Below are 11,721 nucleotides of genomic sequence, written 5' to 3' on the forward strand. Positions count from 1 at the left end.
CACTGGAAGTTGATGGAAGGTGTTTCAGATCAATGCGAGGCTTGAGGCCTAATTGTTGGATAAGCCTCTGCAGCTTACGATGTTAAGTTCTCTCGGCACATGCATTAACTTTTTCTTTTTTTCCTTCATCTCCCAGCTACTCCCTGGCATTTATTTTGTACGTGTATTTGCAGCAGGCGCGTAAGAATTTAATTTGTAAGTTTAATATATGTGATCATGAGCACCGTGTTACGATATAGCAGATAACCTTTCGCATGAGTTCGAGCTTCCGAAGCGTAATACTATCTGACCATATAGCGTCTGGTGTTGCCTGTTATCGCTAATGGGGCGTTGCCCTGATAAAGCTGACTGCGACTTATCTTCGTTCGCTCGCGTCACAACGGTGCTGATACAGAATCATTCGAGCGACGCTGTGGAACAAACGGTTTGCGTTCCAAACTGAGGAATGTTCTTCCAGTAGACATTCGGTGGCTAGATTATGTTGCGTTGTGCGACCTTATTAGTTTGATTACTGATGTGCATAGTTATTTTTTGTTTGTGAGTCTGCATATGACATGAAGAATACATTTGCAACTGTACCCATGACTGGTAAGTTTATCACCCCGATTTGTTTTTGTCGTGGTTGTCAACTAAGAAAAGCAAGCTGGTCTCAGGGCCTGCTTTCACGGACGCTGAGGAAATTCGTCAGTGGTGTCCTCAGTACATAGAGCAGTGCTTCCTGCACACGTTACTGTCCTCAACCCTCTGTACCGTCTTTGCAGAGCACGGGCGAAGCTACTGAGGAATTTCTTCAACGTTCGTGCAAAGCTGTCCCAGGTCGTAGTTTGTTCTACAAAGAACAAAAAAAAGCGAGTCACTAAACAACTACAACTTTATTACGGGATGATGGCTGTGGAGTTACTCTACCCCATTGCTGGTGGTGATGCTGGGAATGAAATAACGAGCCCCTTCATAATAAGGATCGAAGTCGTGTGGTGTCCAGAAAGGTGAATGTCCAGAAAGGTGAAGAGAGCCTTGAGGGCAGAGCGTTGCTGTGCCGGAGCGAATCACTAATTACTCAAATCCCAAAGGAGAAACTTGTCTTCATTATCATTTACCACCCCCTGGATGTGCAATGTATTGGTAGTTCAGTTTCACAAGGGGCACAGTGTTTCAGTACACGGCACAAGTTGGGCACAGTTTGAAAGAAAGCGGCGTATCTATGCATTTGTGCCATCGATGCACTGCACTCTTTCGATTATACGCCTAGAACGTCAACGGTAATGAACGAATGAATGGTGACGATGACATGGACGTCAGACACGACTGTGTACTATGCGGTAACGTCCTATGCAATATTCATTTGCGGGAATATACGTACTTTTTACAAATTTAGCTCCGCGTAGTACACTTAGTCTTTTAGAGTAGTTTAGCACTTGCATATTTAGTATTTTTAGTATTTTGCGTCGTTGAGTAGCTTACGGTTTCGTTGCCCAATCAACCCTCTCCCGTCGCTCCTGTGTCAAGAAGAATTTTTGCCTCTCTAAACAAGCCAGGAAGACATAAAAGAAAAAATGCGCCACGCTATGTTTGCTTGCCAAGTTTATCGAGTAGTGGTGCACGGTATGTGGGACGTCGTTTCATGTAATCAGATTTGCTTCCCGGAGTCGATGCGAGAGTTTCTCAGGCGGAAAATATTACGCAACATCGGCGCGCGCGCGTCTGGGATTTCGTTTTGCGTCTGTCTTCTGCGCGCTGCTGTAGAGTGGCATATAAGTTTAGTTTAAGAGAGTGACTGCACTGGTTTTAAAGTTACGTACACTTTGATTAGACATCGAATATGGTTAAAAATTGGGCTGTTCGGTACAGCATACTTTAAAAGCGATAAAACCCCCGTGCCGGGGGTTTTGCTGGTGCGAACTTGCTGAAGAGGGCGTTGTTGGTTAGGTTAGAGGATATAAACCAAGTTTGATAATAAATCTTTGTTCGTCAGTCTGTGCCTGTGTGTTGTGTCGTCTGTTGACTTGTTCCCCGGCACGGGGGTTTTATCGCTTTTAAAGTTTGATTAGACAGTTGTAGAATTTCCAGTCAATCAACCAGTTTTGCGCACCCAAGCGCTTTGGTCCCCCAATGAAATTAAGGGTCGTCAATGCGCATGATTAGAACATTATTCGTGTGTTTAGATTTGGATGGGACGCTATTTTTCAGAAATTACGTTGATAATGCAACTCTCCCCAAAGTCGAGTTGCCGTCGTGCGACGATGTTACGAGAAAGCCACCTAAAAAATAAGTAAAAGAAACGCGCATCGTTTAGTGCAGCATAAATTCAACGAGAGATTTGGACTTTTTAAATTAAATTTAAGATACAAAAAATTAATATTGTGGCTACCACTCTACGGTGCTTAAAGCATAAGGTCCTTGCGGTTTGGGTTGCGGTGGAGGAAGACTATTCTAAAATTGTTTGGAGTTTCCTTCATTTGCGTCTACCGTACGCCCCGTTTATTGGGTGCGCTAAAATTGCTCCCCCACTATTCTAAGACGCCCCCCCCCCCCCCCTATTTGCACAACCTAAGGATAATGGATATTTTATATTACAAAGGAGAGCGTTGCAACCCGTTTCAAGTATTGTCTGTGCCGGAAATTTCTAACTTCCCAAGCAGCACAATGTACTGAAAGTCGAGTGCAATAGGGGTGGACGGTATGCGTCTTATCACTGTTCCTTAGTTTCAAGAGTGTGTTCAAGGTCTTCCACCTACCTGTCCACCCCTATTGCATTCGACTTTCAGTACATTGTGCTGCTTGGGTTGCCTACTAAGAAGAGGTTTCATATCTTTTTAGTATGAGAGAGACAATCACTTGGCTCTGAACAACAACAACAACAATTACATGATGATGATGATGAGATGGGATGTTATTTTTTATTTCGCCACATTCATGCATGGAAAGAAGATATGAGAGGGGAGGCTGGTAAATGGAAGGATGACTGATGCACTGCGGAATTGCAGCCCTGATAGCAGCTTCCATGCGCGTGGAAGCTTCATCAATGTGATAAAACCCTAACACTTGTATGCAGATAACGAGAGAATCGATTTTTAAGTTATGGACTCGTATGCAGTCTTTGTTGTCGACTTTATCTTTTCTGCGTTTCATGTTTTCTCTCAGTACCAGTCCCATTTCATTCGGTCGAAGTCAGTACAAAAACTACGAAGAAGAACGGGGGCATTATTCTCTGTTCAACAATCTCGTGGTATGTTAAACTAGCTATCTAACTCGCCGATGGAGAGACGGACCTTATCTGCATTTGGGGAAAGGAAAACAAAGGACTTCTCAGCTCTTCCATTCTCCACGCGTCGGTCGCCTCAGTTGAGCCGAAATGAGTTTAATTAAAGTCTTCAACGGACTCTCTAAGGCTTACGTAGAGATCGATTCGAAGCGCAAACGTGAAATGGAATTTGTTTAACTCTCTTGGCGAATCGTAAACGTTTGGAAAGCTTGCGTCATTTAAGTGCTCGTTGCCGTTCTTCTCCACCTCCTTTATTGCTGGAACAAAAAAGGCCGCTACTGTCCTTTTTCAATGATTTTATTCTATTTTCTATTCCATTTATTATAACACGCGGCATATCATCATCGCATCATCACGCGGGACCTTGTCGTCAGTTGACGACGTTCGGTTCCTGTAAAGCGTGCTTTGCCTGCATGATAACTGAGCACGCAGGAGAAGCTATTACTATTTTTAGTTTCGTGTTCCTGCCGGCGAAGCACCCGTGGCTGTGGGCGGCGTACAGACGTGGGCAAATAAAGTGAGGACAGCAGGAAGCAGTGGGGACAGGGGGTTGTATGCGTCCTGGGCCGACTTCGGTTAGGCTTTGACTTCGGTGGTGGTGATGGTGAAAGGGCTTGCCTTTGACTTCGGCCGATAACGGTTCCGAAAGTATAATAAGCCAATCCCGTACTCTCTATGAAGTGGCTCATATCACCTTCCTAAAGCTTGGATTTGACAGCTTCTTTTATCGTACTGTGTTCATTGTGTGCTCTCTTTCTACTATAACTCGCTACGTCGACCGATGCTGACGTGGTGGAAGAGGAGTTTGAGATGTGATAAGTTACGGCATTCATCGTCAAAAAAGAAAAAAAAAGAGAGAGAGAGAGAGAGAGAGAGAAGCGGCTTTTATGTCGCCTCTATGCAGTTGACACTGAGGCTTCAACAAATTGTTGTGGTTGAAGCCTCTTTCGCTCGAAGTTTCGTTTAAACGGGTTGGAAAGAAAGGATGGGCTTCTTACTTTCAAAGTCAAGGAGAACGAAAAACTTCTGTCCAGGGTTAAATGTGTATTTTAAGGCATAACAATTGCGTTGGCTGAATTTATTCGTTCTTCTCCAGAAAGTGGCCAAGATAGCAACGCGGAACTCCGAACATTCGCAACATTTCTGGGACCACATAAGAACTGATACACAGATAGAAACACAAACTACTGTTCATTAACGTACAAGCTGTCACGCAGTGGACTCCATTTCATCACTTACAAATATAGATGTCACCTCCTCATTACTTTTGTACCTGATGAAATACAGTCCACTGCATGAAAGCTTGTACGTTAATAAACAGTAGTTTCCGTGTTTTTATCTTTTTATCACTTGTTATTAGCACTAGTAGAATTTATCGTCTCTTCCCTTGATTCTTTCCAAAATCATTCTTCCTCACATTCCGCCCCACAAAGACCTCATCATCCCCAGGTAGTAAATAAAACCCTCTCCGCTTTGACCTTTAAAGTAGCAATGAATATACGCTTAAGATTGCTCGAAACCCAACTTCGTTCATCAACACCAAGCAATCTGTCAGGAACGACAATGTAAAATATTGTCGTTCAACGGGGTCCCGTCAGTGTGCAATTTAACTTACGAGAACTCCCTCAAAAACCAGCCAAGACCTGACCTTGGCTTAACCCTGGAGACCAGACTTCCTGGCCTGACGTAATCATATCCGTGTGACGTAGCATCTGCGTAACGAGCAGCCGCGACGTCTGATTTCCCCACCTCAAAAAAATTCGTATGCAACGGGCACGACGCGGCGCTGCTTGCGGCGTACTTTATACGTCACAGAGTGACGTCACATGGGCTCTCCGAAAGGGTTGAGGGTTTTCAGATGGCGAGCAGATGAAAGACTGGCCTGTCTCTCGCGCTGTAAGTCAGCTGCGAAAAGCGTTTTTATTTCTTGCACAATCCTCCGCAACCAAAAAAGGAAAAAATTATGGAAGGGGACCGTCTCTGCTCCTTTAAAACAAGACCAGTCGCCCCAAGAACGAAATACGTTATCTGAGCGAAGAAAAATATATCAGAATTGCTCCTCCACTATTCTTCAAGGGCAACCGAAGAACGTCTTCCCCATCAACCAACTGACCCAGTGAACCACTCTGCCATTTCACAAACCCATAGCCTCTATTATCTCCATATCTTTTCCTAAGAATACGGCAGACACACAGAAACCCATATCTTTATATTTCCCGACCATTCCCTAATAATGCCGGATATATATGTCTATATGTAGCACTTCCCACATTCCCCCCCCCTCCTTTTTTTCCCCGCAATATCTGTGCAGCTGCCACCGAATGGATAGCAATAACAGACCCGTCTCTCGCGGCAAATTTTTTTGAGAGCAGAATATTCGCTCCATTCCTTCTCGTCGCCAAGCTGGATATGGGAGCATATTTGCCGAGGTTGCGGGATGTCTGTAGCATAGTACGGAAGAAACCCGTTGCAAGTTTGGCTTAGTATGCGTGGCTGTGCACGTGTGCCAGAATTCAGTACGTAAAATAAGTTTGGAGTCAAGTAGAAAAGCAGATATGCAGTTTTTTTATTTGTTGAGTGAATTTCTTACGTTCCACGCTTGCACCGCGAAGCGAGTGTGGCTATAATCGACGGAGAGAGGGCGATAGAAGCGGGAGACGAGTGGGTGAGGCTCGTAATTTCTACGTGGAGCGGCATAAAAACAACAAAACAACTCACGTCACCAACTGAATGGACCTTTTTCACATACGTGTCGTATCCTAGCGGCTGTCCAACGAACCACGCTTGGCGCGCGTCTAAAGCAAATCCACGTGGATAGCACAAAGGACGAAAAACCGGTCCCTTAGTGGGGCCGACAAGGTCGCGCCATTCGTGCGGTCCCCCCACTGGTCCCCATACTGCGCCATCTGGCGAAGACGGAGATAATCTTCTCTGGCGCCTCAAGGTCATACGCATGCGCATAGGCCATTGTGAAAAAGGTCTATTGAATGGACACCACCATGTATTCGGCTAAATTTACTTTTTTTTTTACAAACATCGAAAGAAGAGCTAGAACGCAGTCTAATTATTTTCCACGGATGCTAATTAGCTCCGGATGCAATTTTGCTGTCATGTCATAAAGGCTCTGGAAGGCTCCACATACGTTGCCGTCGCGAAGCGATTGTAATACTGGAGGAGGAAGTGCGCTAATTTGCATGTCTTAATAAGCCCTTACAACGTAGGACATGTCGCTTTCCAGGCATGACAGCTTTCGCTGGTGCGTAAGTAGTCGAAAGGAAAGTTGCTGGAAATGTTTTGAACGTTCTCCGCTGTGAAAACTTAAAAGCTTCACGAGTTGAAGCAGTACAGTGGCCTGCCTGCGCCTCGGACGACAGGATCCGCTCCATGGTCATTTTAAAGAAACAAAGGAGCCCAGCGTGTCACGTCCCTTCGTGGCTCGGAGCCGCAGTTGCAATGATTGTGTGACATTTTGATACACGTATTTTTATTCCGAATTTCCGGACTTAGTAGGCTAATAACACTCTTTGCGCCTACCCGTGAGATCGTGTCATATTTCCGCGTCAAAAATACCTACAGTAAATCAAGTAATTCAACACAAACATATAGCTTCCGGTTCCATCGGGGCACATCGTATACGTCTCGAGGTTTACTCTTGAAATCGTTTCCATTAACGCTTATCATGTTACAACCGTTAATCCGCAGGCTTGTTTTCTTTGTTTTGCGCGTCCCTGTACAGGTAAATAGTGACGCATTCCTGTTTCTAGGTCTGTCGTAGGGTGACCCGCTGGGTCTACGCTTTTACGAGCGGAAATTGGGACGTGCCTAGAATAAGCTCCGGAAGATCGGCTAGGCCGGGGGCCGAAATCATTATCGGCTCGCCCCTTGGATGTTTATTCAGAGACCATCGATCTTGACCGCGAACTCGTGGCATCGCTGGGGAAATCGGTAGCAATTGCTTATCATGTAGAATGGATTGGCCCTTCCGAAATTGGAAGACTAAAAAAAAAATTGGGTCAGTCCTCGAAAAGACGGGATGACAGACGGTTTGCGTCTCCTATCTATTTACGTATATTTGTGTGCGGGACTTTTACGAAGCAGCTGGGGGGGGGGGGGGGGTTCTTTATTTTGGCGGGAAAAGCCAACCAATAAGGACTCCTTAGTAAATAGTGCCTTAGGGTAATCAAGTTCCTGGGGTACTCAGAGTCAGGCGATGTGGGGGTCACAGGACTTTCGCCGTCCCACACACCATGTCACAGGCTGCTTAAGTGACCGGTGTCCCGCAAGGAAGTTGAGAAGCGCTGCGGTTATACCATCGCTACGTGTGCAAAGCAATGTTGCGAGAGAGATGTTCAAGTATCCGAGGCTGGTGAGGCGAGACTTGATCACGTCGCGTAAGGTCTTGCTGGTGTGGCTTGCTGATCCATTTTGAACAGCAGCGACGGAGCACGGGCGACGTTAAGGCGGAGCCGATGGAGGACAGATTCTTCCCTCACAGAGACGCGACTGGAGATAGTGTACTCCATCGTTGGGCCCGTCTTCAAGTTGCTGTGACTAACAGAATATCTAGTGTTTTGTGCGTTGAGTTGAAAATCCTGGCACGAAAACATCGATGACGTTCTTTTTCGAAAAAACGCGATCCGTCAAAGAAACGAACTACATCAGCAACAGATAAATCGTGACTACGAACATCGTAAACGAATCTGTTTGAAACGTTACAGTAAAGTGCACCATTCAACAACGGAATAATGGCAACAGCGTGACATTGGAAGAACAGAAGAAGATGGGGGGGGGGGGGGGTTGAGGTAGCTTGCCATTGGTGGCCCCACTCACGTGGGCATCGTCACGACTATAGCAAAAAAAAAAAAAAAGGAAAGTGGGAGAGGGGAGTTGAGGACTTCAAAGTGATGCATAGGCAGGATGACCGATACTGATGGGACGGAGGCACACTGTAGGTGAGAGGTGCACTAGAGTGGTCTCTCCGCTAGGCCCGTTTCTTCGTTCCGCACAAGAACCTTCGGGGAAGAGGACGTCCGTCAGTATGTCAGGACTGGCGTGGGGCAGATGAGTTTCCCGCATAGTATGGTATGCACGGCATTCTGTCAGGATATGCGCGATAGTCTCCGGATGATTACAGTGTCCGCAATTCGAGTCCTCCCTGGAGCCGATCTTGTACAGTTGCGAGTTCGTGAACGCAGATCCCGCGCGTAATCGATGGAGCATACCATTGTCTGCATACCACGGGGAAGATCTTTCGTGGGAAGAGAGGACCAGAAGAAGATCAGAGCAACGAACAAATGGGACAAACGATGACTGTATTACACTCCACTGTCACGACAAAGGAGAGGTCAGCCTCTTCTTCCTCACACTTTCCCTCTATGCTCTGAATTTGTACACTTCAAATCGTCGTGCAGCACCCGAGAGAGTATAGGCCGAGAGCGCTGTTTCGAAGCGATAGCTTTATACCCAGACTTGTACACGTTACTAAAAAAAAGTAATTGATTACCGTTACCGTTACCTTGTACGAAAAAGTAATTTTTTTACCGTTAGAAATTACTTGCCGGAAAAGTAATGAAGTAACGCCTTGAAAAGTAACGCATTACTTTGCCAATTACTTTTGATATCTGAGAAAACGATATAAAAAAAGACAGAAAAAAGATATAGAAGAAAAGATATTCACACACACACACACACAAAAGGAAACTGAGCAAAAACGAAGCGAAACGAAGCAAAAACGAAGTCAGCATTTAGCAGCAGAATTTATTTCATAAGAGCAGTGTTCAACTTTAGTAGCAGCTGCTTGTGGAAGTTTTCGTCCGTTAATTTTCCGCGTTTTCTTGTCAGAACGTCCGCAGCTACACTGAACACTCTCTCCACCATCGCGGCGGTGAATCATCCCATATATGTGTGTGTGCGTCGTCCCGAACAATGTGGATTCTTCAGTTTCCAAGTAATCGATTACTTGGTAATTGATTACTGAAAATTGTAATTGAATTACTCAAAAAATTACTCGGCCCCAAAAGTAATCTATTACGTTACAAATTACTCAAAAAAGTAATTGATTACTAGTAACGCAATTACCCGTTACGTACAAGTCTGTTATACCACAGTGTAAGTCCGTGGCTTTAAAGGGCTCAGCACGTGACGTGCTCATGGGATATGGCCACGTGATGCCCATATATAGAGCTACTGCTTTCACACGCGTTTCGCGCAATGCCTAAAAATGCAACCAGTTTTTCATTCCCTTTCCCCCAGCCTGCGAGCCCCCCCATCGGAATCCTAACGCTTCAATTTTCAGAAACTTTTAAGTATTCGAGGCAGACTTCAACCTTGAGTATTCAGCTTATACTATCCACGTATCTCTGTCTTTCAACGCGGCGTGTATTTTCGCAGCGACGGTTACACAGTTTTCGCGCAACACGTTCTGCATTCGACGAGGCCTAACAGCGAATGCCACTTAGTTTGCCTCAAAAAGGCATAGCTCAAAACGGTTTCGTGTTCTCAGCCGAGCGACATATATTTCACCGACCATGAGCGCTTTTCGGTGCCTTTGCAGACCGAGATTCCTGCGGGCGTCTGCAGTTGTAAACATCGGAATCAAGTAAATACATATAATGGCCGGAAGCAATTTGGGATGCGCCTACATTCAATATCTCCTGTTTGCGACATCTATCGCCCCGAGGACGGTATTACGCGCCAGTGTGCGTTCTTAGTGTAGAAGTGCTCTTCTAAAACTATTTCGGTTTGACGTGGCTCCGAAAAGAAACTGAGGGGGGGGGGGGGGGAGTATATTTATTTTGGCTGGAGAACGGTCAGCCAGAAAGGACGGCTTGCTATTCCAAAAGGAAACTGAGCTGATCGAAGACACGTGCCGTTTCTTTGTAGGGAATTGTTGACACTCCAGAAGGAGAGTGGATTGGATTGGATTGGATTGGATTGACGTTGAATAAATTGACGTTGACGTTCTCAAAGAACAAAATGGATTGAGCATCTGCAAGCCAAATTAGTTAACGTATATGACATTCGTGATAAAACGATACCTTTATTTATAGTTTTCAGGTTAAAACAACTATTTTAGCCTATGATGTTGATGTTTACGAAAAAAATATTTTAGCCTATTAATGTAGACTTTATGGTCACCGAATGGAAATATCGGAACTAAAAAGAGATAGCACTATTTCTAAAACGAAATCATCTCTATGGAGCCAAACCCCGCATGCCAAGCATTTCCCAACCGCTCACATTCATACAAAACGAAGCGACACTAACCGAGTTGTGTGCTGCAGTGTCACCGTTTTTTGCGTTCAGTAATATACAACTGGAAGCACCCAATGGGTTGGAAAGCATTCTGGGAGCCCTGACCGCGTCCGAAAGGAAATAAAACTTTGAGACTGTCACCTTGGAAGAAAATAAACTGCAAAAAGGGAAAGATGGGCTGGAGGTCAGTCGTAAAACGGAAGGAAGGGACCTTCTTCAGTGGCTTTCGACAGTGGAGGATGTTTGGCCTCGCGAATAGGTTGTATAAACTACGTGGAAAGAGGTTGCTGTCACACGTGCGCTACCTCCAGTGTAGAAGGACCATTGTGTAGTCCACATTTATAGCCCCGAAGGAGTGACCGAGCGTCGTATCGCAGTGTATATAATGAAAACCCCACGTGTCCCGTATTCAAAACAATAAAAATGACGGTGTCGCGAAGCGCTGCTGAAAAACGATGGCCCTCAGACGGCGCGCCGTCCCAAGCAGCACGATGTACCGAAAGTCGAGTGCAATAGGGGTGGACGGTATGTGTCTTATCAATGTTCTTTAGTTTCACGAGTCTGTTCAAGGCCTTCCACCTACCCGTCCACCCCTATTGCACTCGACTTTCAGTACATTGTGCTGCTTGGGGTGTCGCACAGCACTCAAGCGCGTCGGATCGCGATGAGCTGTTCTGCAATGACAGTGGCTTCAGTGTGGCATTCCACGCAGAGACTTGGAGGTGACCCGCGTTCGAATCCGGGAGCCGGCTGTGCTGTTTTCCCTCTGTTTTCCTGCTTTGGGACAAATGTAGGCACAATTCCATGTGAAGTCTGCCCAGGACGCACGATCCACCTTCCCGAACAGGAATAAGAAGGAATAGGAATATTTTATTACTTGTTCTTACTAAAAGTGCAGGTTACAAAGCGGGACTGTTAGGGTGAACACTGGCAAACTGCGCGAAAATACCACTCCGTTCACCACCGCTTTCGCCGCCATTTTTATTGTTTTGAAATGTATGGGACTCGTACGTTTTGCATTCCAACTTTTACGCAATCACTTTGATATTTACCAGCCAGGACTAAATCTCCTTCAGAGCTTTATATGTAGCTTACACAATGTTCCACCCTGAGTAATTGCGGAGAATGGCATGCCGTCGCTGGTAGACTAACACGATGTATTTCGGTGTCGTTACCCCTTTTACTGTAATGGAATGCATATCGAT

This window comes from Ornithodoros turicata, chromosome 10 (assembly GCF_037126465.1).
Source record: "Ornithodoros turicata isolate Travis chromosome 10, ASM3712646v1, whole genome shotgun sequence".
Classification (NCBI taxonomy): Eukaryota; Metazoa; Arthropoda; class Arachnida; order Ixodida; family Argasidae; genus Ornithodoros; species Ornithodoros turicata.